Here is a 22947-nt window from a genome sequence, read left to right on the forward strand (position 1 = left end):
TTACTTGGATTAATTGAGGTGGTCTATATTGATGTCATTCTGGTATACTCGAATACAAAGATAGAGCATGATGCTTATCTTAGTACTGTATTCGAAATACTTAGGGATAAAAAGTTATATGCTAAACTATCAAAGGGTGAGTTTTGGCTATCAGAAGTTGATTTTTTTGGTTATGTTGTCTCGGCATATGACATAAGAGCTAAAAAAATATTATATAAGAAAAAAAAAGAAACATAAAAAGAAAGAAGAAAAAGAAAATAAAAAACAGAAAAAGAAAATAAAATGAAGAAGAAAAAAATAGAAAAAGAAAAGAAAAAGAAACAAATGAATGAGAAATGATTAAAAAATATTTTACTTGTGAAAAAATTGAGACTAAAACCTTTGAAGTCAACTCTGATGGGTGTCTATTTTATCGAGGAAGAATTTTTATTCCTCATAATGACGAGTTTAAGAAATATACTCTTTCTGAGGTACATTATAGTCTACTGACTCTGTATACAAGTGGGAACAAAATGTATCCGGATGTAAAGAGTCATTTTGGGGGCCACATATGAAAAGAAATATTACTGAGTTTGTTGCTACATGTTTGACATGTCAACAAGTAAAAGCTAAGAATCAAGTACTTTTGTAATTGTTGCAACCGATTTCTATTCCAGAGTGGAAATAGTAAAGAGTCAATATGGATTTTGTTACTCGACTACCTTTGACATCAAATAAAAAGGATTACATTTGGGTGATAGTGACTGGTTAATTAATTCGACACATTTCATTCCGATGTGAATGGATTATGCATTGGATAAATATACAGAGTTTTATATTAAAGAGATGGTTCGACTATATAGAGAGCCAGTATCAATCATATTAGATATGGATCAAAGATTCACTTTAAGATTTTGGAAATATTTGCATAAAGTTTTGGGTAGTTGATTGAATTTCAGTACGACTTTTCATCCACAGACGGATGGTAAGTCAGAAAATACTATTCATATATTAGAAGATATACTGAGTGCATGTATGATTGATTCCAAGGAATCATGGGAAAGGAAAAGTATTTGATTTTAGTAGAATTTTCCTACGATAACATTTATTAATTGAGTAACAAGATGGCTTCGTATGAAGTTTTATATGGGAGAAAATATCGAACAACATTGAATGGGTTCGAGTTAAAAGATCGAAATCCTTTTGGCCCAGATTTATGGAAATAGGTTGAAGATAAAGTAAAGATAATCTCAAGATGATATTTGATCGACAAAAGTCTTATGTAGACTTGAAGTGAAAAGAGATTGATTTTTTTAAGGTGATAAAGTTTTCTTAAAGTATCGCTTTGGAAAACAGGATTTTGTTTCTTGAGTGCAAAAGAAAAACTAAGTCTAAGATTCATTGGACCTTATGAGATATTAAAAAGAGTTGGACTGATGGCTTATCAGTTAGCATTAACTTTGGAGGTAAATGAGATCTAGAGTTGGACAAAATACACAATGTTTTTCATGTGTCGATGCTTAGAAAGTATCGATCAGATCCTTCACAGATCATTTCATCAGAGAAAATTAAGGTCCGACCAGATTTGATATATGAAGAAGAACTAAACCGGATATTGGCTCGAAAAATCAAAGAATTGTGTAATAAGATGATTTCTCTAGTCAAAGTGATTTAGCAAAATCATAATGTCGATGATGTTACTTGGGAAAGAGAGGATGATATGAAAATGTGTAGATATTTTCATATCAGGTTGAAGAATTGGATTGAACAGGTTCAAAATCTAATGATTAGCGTGATCTTCACAAAATCCTTAAGTTAAGGAGGAAAAATTGGAATTCAAGAAGTTGGCAAGACCAGAAGAGGTTTTCAAATAAAGCATAGGCACGGCTTATTTATCTTGAGCTATTGCAGAAGAAGTCTATAGTTAAGGCGTATGTACGTCTTCACAATCAGTACAACCCTAAATTTGGGTTACAAATATACAATGGAAAGTGCAATCCTTATAAAAAAAAGGGAGTTAAGGTTATCATAGAATGTTTTAAAATTCGAGGATGAATTTTCTTAAGGAGGGGAAAATTGTAATACCAAAAACATTCAGATAATGACCAAAATGAAAATTTTGAAAGTTTGATGGTCAAAGTAGAAAATTGGGAAAATGTTTAGGGAATGAAGTGATAATTTCCTAAAAAGAATTTTATTCCATAAATAGATAGTTTACTCTTGAGAGTGGGGTTTTATAGAAATCATGTTTTTGGATTTGGAATTTTAGTAAAGAATAATTAGAAAATGTTAAAGCCTGTAAGGAAATCGGTATTTCAGATCGAATTAGAATTTTACAAAAATTTGAAGGATGTTATAAAATGGTTGGAAATATTATTTTAATATTTTATATCAGAGAAATTTGGTTTGGAAATGTGCAATTTTTCAGATTTAACCGAAACAGTGGAATTTAGTGACTAAAACATAATTTTTGAAAATTCAAGGGGAATTTCAGAAATAAAATCCAAATTAATTCATATTTTAATTTGTAATATGATAAGGATCAGGTGGCTTAGTTTTATGGTGAATAAGAAGATTCATTAAGGGTTATTTGGTCTTATCTCAATTAAATGAATATTATATTCATTTAAAGTCGAATGAAATGTAAACAAAGATGAAATGCACCCAACATTTCATCCAAATTTGCTCTCTTCTTCTCCAAAGCTGTGTGGGTTTTCTCCTAAGGTAAGAGAAAGCTTCAATTAAAATTTCAAGCAATTTACTTAGGATTTTGAGTATGTTGTTAGTAGAAAATTGTTATATGCGAAAAACGCTATCATTTGGTACCAATATTGCATGATAATATTGTTAGTGTTCAAGTTCATCTTGAGTTGATGAAGGGGTTCTTTTGTTTTATGGGTTATGAAGAGTTAAGTGATTTTAAAGAATTAGTTGTAAGAATTGATGAATAACCTAAGGATGAGGTTAAAGAAAATAGTTTATATTTTGAATTTAGTAGTGGGTTTGAAAATTCACCAGAATTTATATAAAATTAATTTGGAGGTTATTTTTATATATTTGTGTTCATATATCGATCTAGTTTTGTTTAAAACAAACGGATATCAAATTCAAGGTGTGTACAAAAATATATGAGTTTTCAACTGAGGAAAGGTCAGAAAAATCGGACAGCAGATTCTGCAAAACAGATTCTGTTAGTCAACTTTGAAAATTCACCATAAATTGTACATAATGAATTAGAAGGAGTTATTTATATGGATAGATTTGTATTCGAGTCTAGTTTTCAAAGGAGGAAACGAAATTAAATTCCAGTTTGGTGATTGTAATACAAATATTGAATTGTTGGGAGTGTTTATTGTAATTATGCCTTTGTATGGGTACTTGGTTGATAATACTTTCAATACTGGAATTTTTGTATTGAAATTTTAAGTGGTAAAATGGTGAAGGACCATTTTATATAAATTGGAAAAGTTGGTTCTAGTGTTATAAAGGAATTATTAAGAGTTAAGTATTTTGATAGATAATGAGTTTAAAATATATTATGGAGTTATTTTGGGATATGTTTATGTTAGTACAATACTAACATATGTATCATTATGAATTTGTGATATATACAGATCATGATTTATTTGTAATCGAAGCAAGTCAAATACAAAAGGGTTTATTGTGGACAATAGTGAGTCACAAATATTTGGAAAAATTATAAAGTGTCAAGGTGAGCGCAATACATGCATGAAATTATACATGGATGTTTTATACATCATCAGGAAGACTTGCGATAAGTCGACCTTGTTTATATCAGCATTATATTATGTCATATTTTTATAAATTTACATGGCATTGATATGTCATAGTATGAAATTATAATACATTGATTATGAAAACTGTGATATTTTAACATGAATGTTATTTCGGATATGAACTGCCCAATGTTAAATATTGATAATATACTGTGTCATGGATGGATCAAATAAAATAGAGTGTATGCCCAAGTAAGTCATTGAGGGATAGGGTATAGTTGGCATGCCATAGAGTACAGCAGCAGGCTGCATATTCGGGAATACACTAAAGGACACCTAGTGTATATGGTGGGCACAACCTTATGAGTCATATTCGAGACTGTACTTAAGGATACCTAGTACAGATGGTGGACACGACCTTATGTGTCATACTCGGGATTGCACTATGGTGCAGGTATTTGACTAGTGTACCCAGGGTCCTTAGGGTTGTATATTGGGCTATTGTCTATTGTTTATGGTTATTGTCTATGATTTATGTTTTATTGGTTAATAAATGATAAACTGGTAAAATAAGCTTACAATCTTATGGAATAAATAGTAAGTGTATTGGTAAAATAAGTTTACGAGCTTAGGGAATAAATGGTAAGTGTATTGGTAATATAAGCTTACGAGCTTATGGAATAAATGGTAAGTATATGGGTAAAATAAGCTTACGAGCTTATGTGATTAAATGGTAAGTATTTTGGTAAAATAAGCTTACGAGCTTATGGGATAAATGGCAAGAAATTTTATATTATTTTGATCATGGAAAAATATTAGATATGTTTGGAACATGTTCTAATGGCAATTGTTTTTTACTTTGAAAATCATGCATGAATTGTATTGCACTGTTTATTGTTTTAATTGCCTCACTATGTTTATATTTAGTGTGTGATGATTTTCACGTGTAGGTAAAAAGCAGTAATGGAATACAGAGTTCAAAGTGAAAATCAGGCATGTAATTAGTAATGTTCAATTTGTTTTGTTGAACAAATTTGGAAACAAAATGGTAATTTTATATGATAAAAGGTTAAAGTTTATTAATTTATATGTATTTTCGGAAGTTACTGTAGTAGTGCATCGATACACTTTTTTGATTAGAAGTTTTTATACATCGGTACACTGTTCACGGTACTGTTCATTACTGTTCATAAATACGTATTTTATCTTAAGTTTTTTTTATAAAGTATTATAATTCATATGATATGATATGATATTTTTATAATATCATTTACCATTTTTTAAGAAAATAAATTTTAAATTCTGATTTGAATTGGAAATGGTTTCGGAATTCGGGTGACATCTATAATATGTATAGGTGTAATTATACGGGTTATGGGTGTTACAGAAGATAAATCGGAAATAATTATAAGTTCAGTGATTCAATAATAAACGAATTGGTTTCAAGATCCATAAATTTTGATAAATCACTTTAAAGGTTAAATATCAGGATTATTTGGTTAAGAAATTACCTAAAATAGCCATAATGGGTAAAATTACGAAAATGCCCTTATACTGAAAAATGACCAAGACTTCCCTTAGTGGTGAAATTAACTTCTAGTGAGCAATTGAGCAAAGTACTCTGAACTTTAATGGAACTGGAATACTTTCAAGCCTAATTTACTCAAAGTAATGCTACTAACGGAATTAAATAAAATTACGATAATACCCTTAAAGAGTAAAACGAAATATGGATGACTATGTTAATGGAGTGGACCTGAGAACTCATACCCTGATTCAGAATCATCAAATTAAATTCCAGATCTATATTGGAATTATAAAATAAACCTTAAAGTATAAAATGACCAAAATGCCCTTAAAGTGTAAAATGACCTAAAGTACCTCTAAACTCTGGAATAACTAATACCCTCAGCTCTGAAATGAACAAATCAACCTTAAATATCAATATGAATTTATTTTTATGACCAAATTGAATTGAATGGAAGTACCATATATACCAGAATTTCAGAAACGTCCGAATTAGTCTGGAAAACTCTGAAGTGACCGGGATAGACTTGACTAATAAATGAACTAAGTAACCTTAATGACTGAGGATTAAGTAAGTGATTTGGATAACTCTGGAAACTCTGATGAACTTACATGATGTACCATCCCTATAGGTTATAAACCACAAATCAAGTACGTCAGCATTTCCTGATATCATTAAAATATGGAAATGAAATAAAGACCATTGAAATATCTGTTTGTCTCCTTAAGATATATTCAACTATGATTCTGAAAGTGATCAATGGAGAAGAATTGTTGGTATTAAAGAGTGAATACCCTATAAGGGCAACAAATTGACATGCATTAGTTCTGGGAGTTGTTCAGCTCGAGTTACTCGATATTCCGATAGATCAACACAAATTGTAAATTCCGTTCTAAATCTTCGTTTCTCCCTTATCAACTCAAAATGCTTCTGATTTTCCTGAATAATGGAATCACTCTGGTAATACCTGAAAACACAAGTAACTCAGATACAAAGGATTCTGAATACCTTTCTGATTATTTATTGTCTCCGAAAAATGTCCCAAAACTATATGGGCCTGATAAATCACATTCTGAATAACTGATGATCCCATCAGCTAATGAACTCTTTCAATGGTGATTTTAATTTCCATCATTCTATCGGTATACTGAAGATCCGTGTTTCTCTGCCCGATAAGATTATCCAGTATCTCCGAAAAATATCTGGAACCTCTAGTGTGTTCCCTGATCACATGGATGTTTTCTATGATTTATGTTCTAATCTCTACTCTGATTTCTGATATCTCTGTTTATTGACTGAAAATGTTTTATTTGGGGTACTCTGGGATCTGGTATAAAGACTCAGCAGGTTCAGTCGCTGCGAGTAATTCCTTGTATAGGTTCGGCACCGACTGGTAATTCCTATCTCTGGCAGGTTCAGTCACTGTTGGTAATTCCTTTTATAGGGTCATCATTGATTGGTAATTTCTTATAGACCTAAGGTATCCTTGGGTAGGCTCTGAGGCCTCGAGAATCTTTCTTGTAGGCTCTCGGGCCCCAAGGTGCTCCTTTAGGCTATGTAGTTCTGGGGAGCCGTATATGGCGTTTGGTTGGAGGGACACTAGGTTTTGAAAACATGTTTTAAATTGTTACTGTTTTAAAAATATATGTATATTTTCACTGGTTTTGTGAGAACACAGTAGACACCCTATTCTGATCTCTTGAAACCAAACATTCAAAATATCTCCCTCTGAGCTGAAAGTTTACTGTCTGTTACTACCTGAGATATTACTAGGACCTCAGCTCAGCATAAAAATCTTGTATATGACCGAATAAATAAGGAAACATATGTTTATTTGTTATATGCATGTTCTGTAGCATCAATTGACAGTATTGTATTACTGAGTTTTCCAAAGATCACTCTGTTACTTTTCATTTCAGGTTAAAAGGATTGAACCAGTGCAACTATTGACATCGGTAAGGGAGTTCCATCGGCGTTGCTTGTGGAGTACGCTGTATATGTTTAGGGGGCATGTATGTTGTATTTTGTTTTTATATCTGAGTCTGGAAATCTATTTTATTTATAAATATTGGTAAATTTTACTTTTGTATTTATAAATGTTTTTATGCTTTACATGTTTTAACAAAAATTTTAATTTTTTTGTGATTTTTACGGTGGGTCGCTTCGGTTGCTCTAATGTGACACCCCGGATCAGATCGGATCACCCACATCGGTCTGAGGGGGGTTACATGACCAGTGATTTGGTTTTTGGGATTATTATTGGTACCCTAGTGTTGATATTTTTTATGGTTTAATATCAAAATAAATATCTAAACTAAATCAATTTTCCAGAATAGATGTCTACAATATTTTTTGGACCATCCAAGTGCATAACGTTATAAACGTGACCACTTTACGTGTTCGGGGCGTAACAGATGTTAGTTTTCTCCGTTAAATAACACGTGTCACAATCTGGTAATTTTAAAATTTATTTTTTTAAAATATTAAAAATATTATTATATTTATAAAATAAACCTAATTTCTTTTAAATTACAAAAAACCCCAAAATCCATAAAATTCCCAAATTCTAACACCAACTCAACGCCCTTTCCGGCCACGACCACTGCCATTGACGCAGTCTCTACTATCATACTAGTTATATGCCGCCGTAGTTGCCATCGATTGAGTGTCGGAACTGTGTGGATCGCGATTTTCATCTAAGGGTTCATGTGGTATGAAACATCGATTCATCATCGATTGGTCATGATTTCATAGGGGTTTTAGTTACAGGGGGAGGTGAGGTCGGGTGGGCTTCGTCGATGGAAAAGGACGGTGGTCGGCGTGGGTTTAGGGGTTGAAATAAATATTTTCAAAGTTTTGAGGTTGTTTCAAAATTTATGTGTTATTATATATATATATATATATATATATATATATATATATTTTATTTTTTTAATTTTAAATAAAAAAATTTAAAATTATCATATTGTGACATGCGTCACTTAACATAAGAAATTAACGCCGTTGACAGCTTGATCAATTAAAGTTGAAACGCTTAGGCACCTGGATGGTCCAAAAAATACTATAGGCCCTTGATCGGAAAAAATGGTATAGTTAGGGCACTTATTTGGGTATTAAGTCTTTTTTTATTAAACCGAATGTTGATATTTTTAATGTGATAAGTATATTTATTTTTTTGATAAATTATATTATTAGTCATCAATCTATCACTTTTTATTTTGATTATCAAACTATTTTTTTGATAAAATCATTATTAATGTTAGTTTTATCACTATTTTGATTATCAATCTATCACTTTTTTTTATTATCATTCTTTCACTTTTAATTCAAAAAATATATTTAAATTAAAATGATATTTTTAAAAATAAATTAAGTATTTTTTTTAAAAAATAATTAAATCAATCTTACTCTTAAACGTCAAAGTAAATTTGATGCAATTCAAATTTAAAAATATCATAATTATTAAGTATATTGATTGCTAATTTTTTAATTTCACAGTCAAATAAAAAATATTTAAGTAAATAAAGTAAATAACTGAGACACACGATAATATTTTTAATTTTATATATTTATAAAATTAAAATGACTATCATTAAAAATCTATATTACACCCCTCAACATTAGTTATTTCATTTTTAAAAATAACTATTTATAATAATATAAAATTATAAAATATCAAAATTTATCATATTACGATTGTTTCTTACAAAATAAAAAAATTTCAAACATATGAAATTAAATTTTCTTCACGGAGTTTTCTTCGTGCGTACGTGCAATAAGAAAAATAATTTTTCTTTATTAACAATTTTTATAAAAGTGTGGGGCTCTAAAGTTTAAGATCATGTGACTTATCAGAAGTTACACTTGCTAATGGACGGGCATGCAAGTGTAATTTACATGTACTATTTTATTTTAAAAATGATTATTTATGGCTTACATATTATTATCTTATTTTAAACGTATTATTTATTTTAGTATTTAAATATCAGTTTAAATTAAATATTAGTTGGGTTAGAATAATAAAAATTGTATAAATTAGTTTAGTGGTTATATCTTAGAATTTTTTTATGGGGGTCACATGTTCGAATCTTATTAGTTTAGTCTGGTTTTTTTGGCTGCTTCAATTACTGTTTTAACTAGTTAATGTAAGTTGTTCTCTAATAAATTGTTTATATTGATGAGAAAAAAAACACTCATATTTTGTTTTAAGTCATTAAATGTTTTTAGACAATCTTAATGATTTTAATATAGTATCTGTTCATAACCTTTTTTAGTTATTGATAATGTACAAATATCGTGTAATTTGTTTACCTGAGATCCATGACCAGAGCTCTGTTGGGCCTAAAGGGCCTCGACTCCTGTTAAAAATTTAGTATATTCAATATAATTTTGATCTAATCACATTTTAGTTCATGTAAAAATAAATATTTAAATTAAAAAATAAAAAATTTTATTAAATATTTAATTGAATAGTGTCCGAACTAAAGAATGATAGCATCATGTTCTCAAATTTTTGGTCTAGTAACAATTTAAGTCATTGTAAGTTTAAATATTAAATAAATTAGTTATTGTCTTGTGAATTTTGAGTTATATATATATATATATGGGATGAATACAAGATACTATATGTACAAAGACTCTCAACCATTTCACAATGAACGCTCATTCTCTTACATACGCAATGCTCAAACTCGAGACTTCAAGGATAACAACTATCCCTTAATCACTAAGATCACTTGGTTCGTGCCGAATTTTGAGTATGAATACCTAACGAGAACAACAATATTTTTTATAATTAAAACAAAACTTCTTTTAGCCACTAAAGTCGCTTGATAAGCTCATTATTTCTTTTAACGATTATCTTCTTAAATGTGAGTAAAGCTCACATCCACTAATTTTCATTTATTATTATTTAATAAAAGTTTAATCTTTATTCGTGGTTATTTATAAACTTGATACACATTATTAAAATGAATAGAGCATGATCAATAGAGTTCGTTGAAATGATAAATAGTTTAGTATCATTTAAATATATTTAGAGTTCAAAATTTTGTATATGCAGAAAAACCTCGTTGATAAACTTACAAGTCAAGAAACCGACAACCAAAAAAACGTATTAATGTATGAAAAATAACGAATTAAATTTAACGTCTTAAATATTACAATAACAATTATATCAATTAAATTAAAACTTAATTTAGTATTTTTAAAATCAATCTCACATTCCAAAATTTCTCAGCTCTCCGTGCAAACAACCAATAGATCTGTCTTGAAGATGAAAGTAAGAGGAATCGACTTTTATGGTGGCCTAACACTCGACATGTTTTTCATTAGGCAAGTAAGTACATATTATTTCATCTTACTTAAATAATTTAATATTTCCTTTGGGTGCTTTTTGTCACAGAAGAAAGTAATATTATGTTCTACTTTATTTTGTAAAACACAACAATTAAAAATATTCGTTACTTAAAGAATAATTTAATTATTATTTTAAAAAAGTGTATATTACCCAACTTTTTTTATTAGTATGACGTGAATACAATAAGGTAACGTTTGTTGAAAGACTCAAATATTTTACATTAAATGCTTATACACTCTTATATATGTGATACTTGAATCTAAAATTTCAAGAATAACAACAATTCTTTAACCACTTGACACAAATAAAATAAGTAGGTTACCCATACAAAAATTTTGAAAATTGAAATTATCAATTGTGTATTTCAACAATTTTCTTTTTCTTAAAAGATGTGTATTTCAACAATTATTAAGTAGATAGGTATTACATTTTCAAAACAAATGTCAGAATTTAAACCCATACAAAATGGAGTAAGATGAGCATCTTTGACCACTCGAAAAATTAATATATCTCATTATATATATATTACAAATCAAATGTGTTCTTACCCTTTTTGCACTTCTTCTACCTCTTTTCCATCTCTTCATCAATTATCCACCCATCTTTTATATTTTTTCTTCGTTTCATCTGAACTTTGTTTGAGATATGGAGATCAAACTTGCTAGCCATGAACATGCCATGGACTTTCATCGTTTTGATGATACCGAAGATAAATGGTGCGATAAATGTAGCAAAAAAATCTCTGGTGCAACCTACGCTTGTCTAAGCTGAGAGCTTTCGTTGCATGAATCCTGCGCCAAAGCCCTTCAACATCTGCCTCGTGAGATCACACATCCTCTCCACTCGCACCAGCGTCTTGTATTAGATTGGTCAGGTACGTCTTTGGAATTCACTTGTGATATTTGCTTCAAAGTTTCTTCCGGCACCAATTACTGCTATTGCCGTTGCGACTTCGAGCTCGATTTAGTATGCGCTTTTGCAAGTACCGATGATCATCAAGGTACGAAGAAGAAGAAGAGATCCAATGCAGACATGGATAAGCAGATCATTCAGCATTATTGCCATGCCGATCCCTTAATCCCATACAATTATAACAATGTTGGTGAACATGGTTATAATTATAGCTTGTGTGACAAGTCTCGAACTGGTGTTTTCTATGGTTGTAAAGGATGTGGGTTCTTCCTTCATTGATTTTGTATCGATAAGGTACCGAAGACATTGAACCATCCTTTCCATCTATCACACCCTCTTCGGTTGCAGGTTAACAACGACGACACTACCTGTAGTGCTTGTACTCAAATTGTTCGATTGCGTACGGGTTCGACATCGAGCTATTGTTGCCAAGAGTGCAATTTCAACCTTGATTTTCACTGTGAAAAACTTTTACCTACCCTTAAACATGAGTGTCACAACCATTGTCTCACTTATTTTGGTCTTAATGTCAGGGATCCGATTCTCAGGTACCATTTCGAATGCAGTTCTTGCCATGAGCTTTGCTCTGACAGTCTTTATCGTTGTGTGCAATGCAATCTCAATTTACAACTCAAATGTGTTCTAATTCCTCATTTTGTTAGACATAGGTATCACAGGCACCCCATCATTTTTTCGAAACCGATTCGAGAGGACAAGATCGGAGAATACTATTGTGATATTTGTGAGAAAGAACGAAACCCGACACATGAAGTTTATTATTGTGGGAAATGAACATATATTGCTCATATTCAATGTGCTCTCAATAAGGTTAGACCCTTAATTAACAAATGAATGTTTATATCTATTTTTTCTTATGTTCTGATAATGGAAAATGAATGTTTGTTGCATCTGGCTGAAACTTCACTAACAGAGGATTCATCTTCAACTTCCCTTTCCATGGATGTTAAAGCTTTGGAGTTGAAGGGAATGGAGCAAAGTGAGACGAATTTGTTTCGACCTTTAATTCACGAACATCCATTAACACTTTGCGACGAAATCGGAAAGTTTGAACAACATTAGTGCAATGGTTGTCGTTTGGAACTCTGTGGCACAGGCTACATTTATGAAAGTTGCCCCCGTTTCTTTCATGTTTATCGCCTACATGAAAATTGTACTAAATTGCCCAACGAGATACAACACCCTCTTCATTCCATACATCATCTCAACCTCTATGCCAGATCTCCTTACATGTTGGATTACATTATATGTGATGGACGTGACGATTTTTCTCTCGGCTTCATTTATCTTTGTGAGACGTGCGATTTCAAGCTCGATTTGAAATGTGCCACTCGAACAAGCACAAGCTCGAGATCGAAAGAGTCCAAGAAGGAAACTGAGTTGTTCAATTTCATCCATAAGCATAAGCTAATCTTCAGAAACTTTAACGACCTACATACGAAAGGCGATACAATTTCTGTCGATTGCGAATCATTGGTCCAACGTACAACTGCATTAGATGTAGTTGGATTTGTCACACCCCAATTTAGGGCTTAAATTTTAGAAATTATAAAGTATTGAATTTAAGTGATATTTTGGAAGAAATTGAGGATTAAAATGTAAAATCGCAAAGTTGGCAGACCATTTTAGGAAATTTAAGAAATTCAGGGACCTAATCCTGAATTTACTCATTTTTCTTATGTGTTGAATTATAAATGCTCTCCCCCCGTACAATCAGTTTCCAGATTTCTTTTCCTCATTTCCCTCCCCGTTGACCCTCCTTTGAGCTCCGATCTCTCCACCGTCCGGCCACCATTCGTCGATCCGAAACTACCATCGTGTTCGTTGTAGATCGGAGAACAAAACCACTCAAACTTCTTGTCGTGAATCGTCGTCCTTAGTCGTAAAATTCAACTCAAAGTTTTGAAAATTTTAAACTCCACCGTCGAGAAAATCATTGATTCGTCGTCGATCGTTGCTCCGTTTTCGACACCTCCCGCACCATCGTGTTCCTTGCATCGTTCCGAGTCCACTGGTGTCATTCTTATCTCTGTCGTTGCCAGCACGTGAGGAGGTGAGGAAGTTAAAGTTTCTGACGTTCAAAATTGTGAACCGAGCTTGGTAAGTGTCTCAAAATGCCTTAAAATATTTTTAAAAAATTTTACGGAATTTTTGGACCCTTTAGGCCGCCGTACGCGCCCCCTACGAGTGGGTCTTGTCTGGCAGCTTGGTGAGCCACTGAGCTGAGCCACTGAGCCGAGCCGTTGAGTCGAGCTGAGCCACTGAGCCTATCCGAGCCAATAGAGCCTTTGACTGTTGACTTGCATTGACCGTTGACCAATGTTGACATTGATCGTTGACTTTGACCAAAAAGTTAAAATTTTTGAAAAGTCATATTTTATGTTTTTTGACGTCTTGAGTCCGATTCCGAAGTCCGTTTCGCCAAATTCGAACCTGATAAGCTATTTTTCATTGATTTATCACCCTATTCGATTCGTTTTACGCAATTAAACTCCATTTTTGATGAAATTTATGTTGTTATGTATTTGAGGAATTATTGGAAGTTGAATTAAAGATCGAGGGCGTTCAAATGGAATTAAAATGGTCGATCAGTATGTTACGGAAATCGAGGTAATACTTTACTACCTCTTTGCATGCTTTATGGAACATGTTGATAATCGTTAAATGCATGGATGTATATAATTGGTCTATTATGCATGTTTGATTATGGATGGACTCGAACATAATATGGTTTAAGTGATAAATTGGTTTAGACTCTATTGAATTATATAAAGGAATTGGAAGACTGGTAAGAAATGATGTCTAGTACAGTGAGTAATATGAAGAAAAAATGACCTCATATTTATTAAATTTTCATTAATTTCGTTAAAAGGTTTAATACCAAAATCATCTGATTAAATAATTATGAAAATGCCCTTGTGAGGTAAAAATAGTCCGAGTTGACTCTAAATGAGAAAGAACCACGAGAATTCGTATCTAACCTGATAAATTATTGATTTATTTGTTAAGATCCTACTTTGGTACATAAAATTCTTGATAATCCGTTCGTAACAATTGAGAAGACAATTGACTTGAAAATCTTCGAGTTATGAGTAAATACCTGAAGAATAAATTATCGAGGGTGCTCTTTTGTAAGAATTGTTCAAAAGAACTGAAATAGATGATAAGTTTGAATTAAGTGATAAGATCGGACGGAAGGAAAAGATTGAAGTATCCTGGATCTATAAAATGACCAAAATACTCCTGGAATGCAAATGATCCAATAATATTACTAAGCCCAGGAATGATTGAATACCCTAGAAGGGCAATGAATTGATCAGTCAACAAGTATCAGTTCTGGAAGTGGTTCAGCTCGAGTTGTTCGATAATCCAATCGATCGACATAGATGATAAATGTCCTGAATCTTCGTTCTCTCTTATGAGCTCAAATCACTCTGGTCATATATTGAAAACAAGTAACCCATATGCAACGGATTCTGAAAAACTTTTTGAATACTTGTGCTTCCGAAAACTTTATGAATACTAAATGATCCTGATAAGTCACGTTCTGAATAATCGATGTTCCCATCAGCTAATAAACTCTTCCGATAGTGATTCTAATTTCTGAAATTCTATCGGTTTACTAAAGATCCCTATTTCTATGTCCGATAAGATTATCCAGTACCTCCGAACCATATCTGTAATCTTTAGTGTGTTCCTCGATCATATGAATATTTATCTGATTTCTGTTCTAATTTTTGCTTTAAATTATGTTGAGATTTCTGCTCTGAATTTTGTTTTGATTTCTACTCTGATTTCTACTTTGATTTCTGATATCTCTGTTACTGAAGGAAAATGTTTTTTTTCGGAGCACTCGAATAGGCGACCCTTAGGTAGGCTCTACGACCCTGATATTTTTCTTGGGTAGGCCTTTGTGGCCCCGAGAATTTTCTTGGGTAGGCTCGCAGGCCCCAAGGTACTCCCTTAGGTTATGCAGTTCTGGGGAACTGCGCATAACATTCGGTTGGAGGACGATTCTGAGCTTTAAATTAAAAACTCCTATGATGTTTTAATGATTGTGATATGTAATGATTTTTTTTAAAGAAAACATAAATGTTTTAAATATTTTACGGGAACACACTAGATAACCATCATGATCTCCTGAACTCAGTCATCCAAAATATTTCCATCTGAACTGAAAGCTTACTGTCTATTACTACCTAAAATATCAGTAGGATATCCGCTCAACTTAAAGATCTGAAGATGTCTGAACCAATAAGAAAAATTATGTCTATCTGTTATCTGCATGACCTGTAGCATCAACTGGTAGTACTGTATTACTGAGCTTTCCAAAGTTAACTCTGTTAATTCACCCTTTTCAGATTAAAAGAATTGTACCAGTGCACCTATCTACATCAGTAAGGGAGTTCTTCCGGCGTTGCTTGCAGAGTATGGTACATGTGATTAGGTGGCATGTAATTGTATTTTGTTTTATATACGAGTCTGAAAATCTGTTTTATTTTTATATACTAATAAATCATTTTTTATGAGTTACATGTTTAATAAAAGTTTTAAATTTTCCGTTATTTTTACGGTGGGTCGTTCCGGTGGCTCTAATGTGACACCCTAGATCGGATCGGGTTACCCGTATCGGACTAAGGGGGTTACAGGATTCTTCATGAATCTTTCCTTAAGTTACCACAAGAGATTCGAGTCCCGATTCATTCGCAGCACGTTTCGATCCTGAGCTACATGAGACACGGAAGGTGCCATGCTTGTGGACTAAAGCTTTTGCCTGCTGCATATAACTATGCCTGTAAAGACTGTCACCTCAACTTCCACATCGCATGTGCCGGTTCTTTAAATTTGGCTCTGAAACGTGAGTCTCATGTGCATGATCTTCACTATTTCGGGACAGAATTTCATCAGTTCTTTGCCGTGCACACCGACTTGATCGATATCTTCGCCAGACTCTCTTGTGGTCCCTGTGGTGGAATTTGCAGTGTGCAATCCTTCTATCGTTGCCTACAATGTGGCATCAATTTTCACTTGGAATGTGTGCCCTTACCTCAAATTGTTAAAACTAAAACTCACATCCATCCTTTAGTTTTGAAAGATTCGCTCATCGAAGATAATTCGAAAGAGCATTACTGTGATGCATGCGAGGAACAAAGACACCCAAATGATGATGTGTATTTCTGTGAAGAATGTTATGGAATATTTGTTGCTCATATCTCAGTTAGCAAGTTAACGTCCAGCTCAGACTGTCGACAATTTTTTTAACGGAAAATGATGAGTTTAGACATAATGAATAGTTGGAGGACCATTTTATGAGTTTTAATAATCAAGAGACTCAACAAAATAATATCCTATAGTCAGGGATCATTTCTGTACTTTACCCAAAAACAATTATCTTCGTATCCTGCATTATTTCGTAACCTCTTGGTATGGTTAGCCATGCAAGTATCGAAATAGCACCCTAGTCGACTACTCGAGCTCGACTCGAGTTCTTAACGAGCCAAAACAAGCTACTTGAGATTCGACTCGAAAAGCTCGTGAGCAACTCGAAAATATAATATATTAAGATTTTATTTTTTTAAAATAAATTATTAATAATATTAATATTTAGGCATTGATTTTTTTAAATACAGTAGGATTTTCATGTATTTAAGGTTCATGTTCGAGTTCGAGTTTGAGGCCAAATCGAGTTAAATTTAAGATTTTTTTTCATTTCGAGCTGCTCACGAGCTTCAATTCAAGATTTCGAGTTCGAGTCGAGATTGAAAATTTTAAGCTCACGAGTTTTCGAGTCGAGTCGAGCTCCATTTCAGAGTTTTCGAGTCGAGTCGAGCTCAGCAATACTAAAGCTTGACTCGACTCGTTTACACTCCTAATCGAGGCAGTATCTTCTTATGACTGTTCCTCATTTAATGAAGCATCTTCTCTTGTGTCCAAAGTTTATGGAACAAATCCGGGTAACAGCTCAAAGCTACATCCTTGTGTGTATAAGAAACAAATCACATATCCATTTACTGTATCTCCAAGTCCCAATTTAATTCGCCTTCATTTCAATCCATTCTCATATTCAGGCTTTAATATTTCCAAAGCATTGTTCTCTGTCAGTGCTGCTCACTTCACTCTTCTGAAAGCAACCACTTCTTCATACTCTAAATGCCGGTCGGATAATTTTTACACTGTGAAGGAGTTTTGTATCAACGTCGATGACCAGGTGCTAAATGTAACACTCACCCCGCCACCGGATGTTTCTGATGCATATGCATTTGTGAACAGGATTAAGGTTGTCTCCATGCCTTCAAATCTTTACATCCGAGAAGTTGTTTCGCTGCCGTTGGTCGGACAACCTTCTCCTTATTATATGAAGAACTTGACAGCTCTCGAGATGATGTACCGACTGAACGTAGGTGGAGATTTGACCCCCGAGCAAGAAGATACTGGCATGCTTCGCAATGGATACCCAATGAAAGTTTTTTGACGACTGATAAAAGTAACATGGAATTATATCTTTCAGATGAATAGAGATATCAGATGCAAACGGGAATCCTTTATTCATATGTCCAAATCAAGCGAAGTTCTACGATGCCGGCATACGTTGCTCCAGAGCAAGTATATGCTTCCGCAAGGACAGTTGCTTATGATGGAATTAATAAAACTGGAATTACATGGTTACTGCCAGTCGACTCTGGTTCTATTACCTTGTTAGACTCCATTTTTGGGAGATGTCATTAAGGGTGTTGGTCAAAGAGTTTTCCATGTCTATATTAAGGATCAAACTGCAGAAGAGCAGGCAGACATATTTCTCTGGTCTCATGGAGTTGGTGTTCCGGTTTATAGAGATTACATCGTAAATTTTTCTGAACATAAATATAGACTCCCGTTTTTATTCGGATTCTCATTTATTATTAATTTATTATTAACAATTATTATTATTATTAATATTATTATTAATATATTTTACATTTTTTTGAAGACCCAAATGAAGCCCAAAAATACAAGCCTAACACACTACAAGAAAATATATTTTTAATGACACATGAACGATGACACACGTTAATTTATGACTTGCAAAACATGTGTCTCATAAAAAATGTCATGTTTTTTAAAATCTAAACGATTTATGACTTACAAGAATGTGTGTCATATTTAATAGTCATAATCCAAAAAATTTGCAAAAACACGTAGTAAAATTGTATATCATCTATAAAAATCATATTTTAATTTACCCAGTTTTAATTGTACGTCATCTGTAAAAGTCATATTTTAATTTTCTAAAAAAAAACCCCTTATTTTCATCCTTTCCCGCTTCTTGCTTCCCCCATTTTTTCTCTTTTTCCCTTTTTCTCTTTGCAACCTCCCACTGGTTAAGCTCCCTCCGCCCCTCAAGGCTACGTCCTCTTCTTCGATGAGGTATGGAAGTGGTTGATTGGTTTAGGATTTTTCTTTTCGTTTTTGGTTTACTTGTTTCTGGAATGAATTTTCGGCTCAGCTCATTTCTAGAGCCGACTCCACAAATTGGTTTAAGGATGATATTCCTAAATTAGCCGATCTGCTACTGTGTTTGCCTTTCCTTATAGACCTTCAATATCAGAATACGTGGCCTTATGGATACGGTCTCCGCATATTGGGTCCGCAGCAACCAGGCGTGGTGCTTCTCTCCCATGTTTTTTTTTGTACTTGTCTCTTCTATTATTAATGCTATACTAATACTTACTCGCCTGCTTAATTCAGAAGTCTCATGCTTGAATTTGATTCATATCTAATCTACATCTCAGGAGTTGATCGCCGCTCTACTTGCATGCTCTTTGTTTTGTTTGTTTCCAATCTCTGATAGAGGTCCAAGACATCTGCCAACTATCAACTTTGATCAATTGTTTGCGTATGTCAACTCTCTTTTGCAACTTGTCTTGCTATCAATCATCACTTCTCATTAGTTTCTGCTTCTGCTGTTGTGCATCTTTGCTCCCTCTTCTTCAATATGACGCATTTACCCTGCACGTTTCCACTTGGGAATTTTACTTTCAAACATGGACAGACGCAGGATTTTTATTAGGGGGTGTGGACTTAGGAACTTATATTAGGAATTTAGGGCGTATGAAATTATAAGATTTCAGGGGGTGCAAAATTAAATTATCAGTAGAAAATACAAAGAAAATACCTAAACTATTAGATTTTGAATTTCCAGGGGGTGAGAATGCACCTCCAAGAACCCCTCGGTCCATCCCTGCTTTCAAAGCTTCATTTTTCTCTTATATTCAAAATACTAAATGAACTCTATATGTACATGTACGTATTCTCAGGAGTCTCTATGAAGTTATAGTGAGAGCCAAGAAAATAAGTTGAGGTGCATTGTGCACTATTTCCAAAGGATATGTTTGCAAATGCCTACAAGATCTCTCATTTGAGCGCAAGCTTCTCTCTTTAGGACACCATCCTTTGCAATCATGCCTTTCTTATCCATATGCTGATTTTTGGACCAAATCAACTATCCCTCTGTGCCCTTTTCAGGTAACAGTTCAACTTATAGAACATATTTATAAACTCAAATTTCAATATTACATCTTGGCCTATCTTTTTCTGTACCGACATCCTATCATTGTGGTGAGCCAATCCTCTTTATCTGTCTATAACGATACAAGTTCACAGCTCAGGTTTAATAGAAGATCACGCTATTGGGACACTTGAAGTGGATTTTGCAAATAAATATCTAGGAGGTGGTGCTCTAAATAGGGGTTGTGTGCAGGTCTGATTTTTCTTTTTCGCTTCATTGACACTGTTAGTGACATTGTATACTACTATTCCATTTTTTTCTCTTGATTCTTTCACCGTTTACTCTATCAATTATTTCCAAAAACATTGTTTACTAGTTGATTGTTTTTCAAACTTTTAATAGGAAGAAATTCTCTTCATGATCAATCCCGAACTGGTTGCTGGTATGTTGTTCTTGCCTTCGATGGCAGCAATGAATCTATAGAAATTATCGGAGCAGAGAGGTTCTCTGACTATACAGGGTATAAACTGTAAGCATGTAAAGAGATCTGGTAGCATTGAGTATTTCATTTTATATGATATGCATGTACTATAGTTACTCGCATATAATAGTGCCTGAAGTATACAAACTTCTATTTGATTTTCATATAAATTTATCTTGCTGTAAAAGTCATGAAACTCATGTTGCATGGGTTCTGTATCTGTTTGATGACTAACTGTCTTTACTCTCTCATTTTTTTAGTTGACTTATGATAATGATATCCTTTTAGCTAGTGTAGGTATGCCTCTTTATTTCTGTTTACTGGTGACTATGTGGACAAAAGGAATGTTGGTTCCCTTGGAAGACGTAAAACCAGAATTCTTGCCATAGATGCTTTGTGCAGTCCAAGAATGAAGCAGTACAAACTTAATTACCTTCTTCGGTATGTAAATTTTTGGTTTTGATTCACATTATGTTATACCAGGTTTGTAGAAAAATGAATAGTAAATAGATGACAGCCGGTAGGACAAAAAATTACTATTAAGTTTCCAGCTGCGACTGATGGTGCTTTAAGAACACTGCATCGAGACTTAACCCAAATTTAAGAAAGAAATCAACCTAGCACAGAGCAATTTTGTTCCTCTAGACAGAAAAGCTTTCCTGCAATATGCATGAAGTAAAGAGCTGTACTGCAAATATGCATGAAGTAAAGAGCTGTAGGAAAATTTTGCACGAATAGCTTCACCCTACATGAATGTGAGATATGCAACATGTGTAATACCTATAAGTGCCTTCTTTGCATTGTGTTACAATATATGTCTTTCTGTTTTTCGGTGTTGTAGATATGCAACATGTGTAATACCTATAAGTGCCTTCTTTGCATCAGGTCTTTGGTAAGTATTTAATTGTGGTATGACTGGAATTTGTGTTGGTGTGTGGTATAGTGTTTTCCTTATTATGGTGTGGTGTGTTGTGTAATTAGTTACTTCTGTCAGCAAAAAATACATACTGCTTGAAAACCCTGCCGAGACTGAAGCAGAGTATTACTTGTGAACTTGTTGCTTGTTTCAGACTCTTTTTTGTTTTAAGTATAATATTGTTCCTCATGATCTGTTTGCTTTCCTATCCTAATAATTGTTAAAGAGTTACTGCTCCCAAGTTGGTAGGTTGACTTGAGTTTTTGAAAATTCTCAACTAAATAAACCTGGAAGAAAATTAAATTTGTTTTTCATATCTTAATGCCTTGCCCTGAAATACTGGTTCTGACAGCACTAATTTGTTTTTCTTATACTTTTAATGAAAATTAATTTTAAATGCATTTAAGCTTTGAGTTGCCAAAGATTTATGCTATAGGCTGCAAATTACTTATACGATATGGAGCTTATTATGTACTTGTTGGTAAAATTTTACATCTTGTTTTATTTTACTTACCTTTTGTTGATATTGTTTTTGCATATTCTAAGCATCCTCATTTTTGTTGTTGTCAATACAGGTTTGGCAACACTGCATATTTGCACATATATGTGGCTTTTATCCCGATGCTCAAAGCTCTAAGTATGTGGAAACAAAGTGCATTATTTGATTACATCCAATGAAATCACTCTATAATTGTAATGACTGGCTATTTATGTTTCAATATTACAGTGCCAGTGGCAACATTTTTCATGGGTGTCATGTGTATATATTGTATGCAAATGATTGTTTATATATTATGATATATATTTAGTATTATGAGGCATTAAATGTGATTTAGTTTGATTATTTGTCAATCTACATATATATACATATAATTTATGAAATACAATCACGACACACGAATGTGTGTCATCTTCATTTATGACGGGGGCTTCAATGACACGCAATATAACTCATTTATGCGTGTCATAAATTTATGCCACACAAATGTGTGTCATCTTAATTTATGACGGGGGCTTCAATGACACTTAATGAACGTCATTAAATGTGTGTCATAAATGCGCGTCATAGATTTATGATACACAGTTGCGCGTCATCTGAAATTCATGTCGGTGGCTTCAACGACAGGTAAATGTGTGTCATCCGCACCCATAGATGACGCGCAATGCATGTCATTAAAGGGGTTTTTTTCTACTAGTGGCACCCCAAGGCATAACCATTCAAACCCACAGGTTTTGGCCCAAGACTGGATAACCAGAAGCTGACCCGATTACAAACATCCAAGCTAACCCAAAGCCCAATTATAGGACCACACGGTTTGGCCCAAGACTGGAGTCCACCAGAAAGCTGACCCGATTACAAACATCCAAGCTAACCCAAAGCCCAATTATAGGACCAAAAAAAGGGGATCCGACCCGACCCGATTATAAAACCCTAGGGTTCCTGAAACCCTAACCCAAAGAAGAAGCCATCCATTGCCATCAAGGGATTTGGACCGTTCGATGGCTCGCGTGTGATGCACGCGCCAACCCTT

The 22947-nt window shown here is 33.3% G+C and overlaps 1 pseudogene; it reads left to right on the top strand.

Moving 5' to 3' along the window:
• The first annotated feature begins 18109 nt into the window (after nucleotides 1-18109).
• LOC120186101 lies at nucleotides 18110-20963 on the top strand (annotated as a pseudogene).
• Nucleotides 20964-22947: the final 1984 nt, after the last annotated feature.

The sequence above is a fragment of the Hibiscus syriacus genome, unplaced genomic scaffold (assembly GCF_006381635.1).
Source record: "Hibiscus syriacus cultivar Baekdansim isolate YM2019G1 unplaced genomic scaffold, ASM638163v2 tig00113279_pilon, whole genome shotgun sequence".
Lineage (NCBI taxonomy): Eukaryota > Viridiplantae > Streptophyta > Magnoliopsida > Malvales > Malvaceae > Hibiscus > Hibiscus syriacus.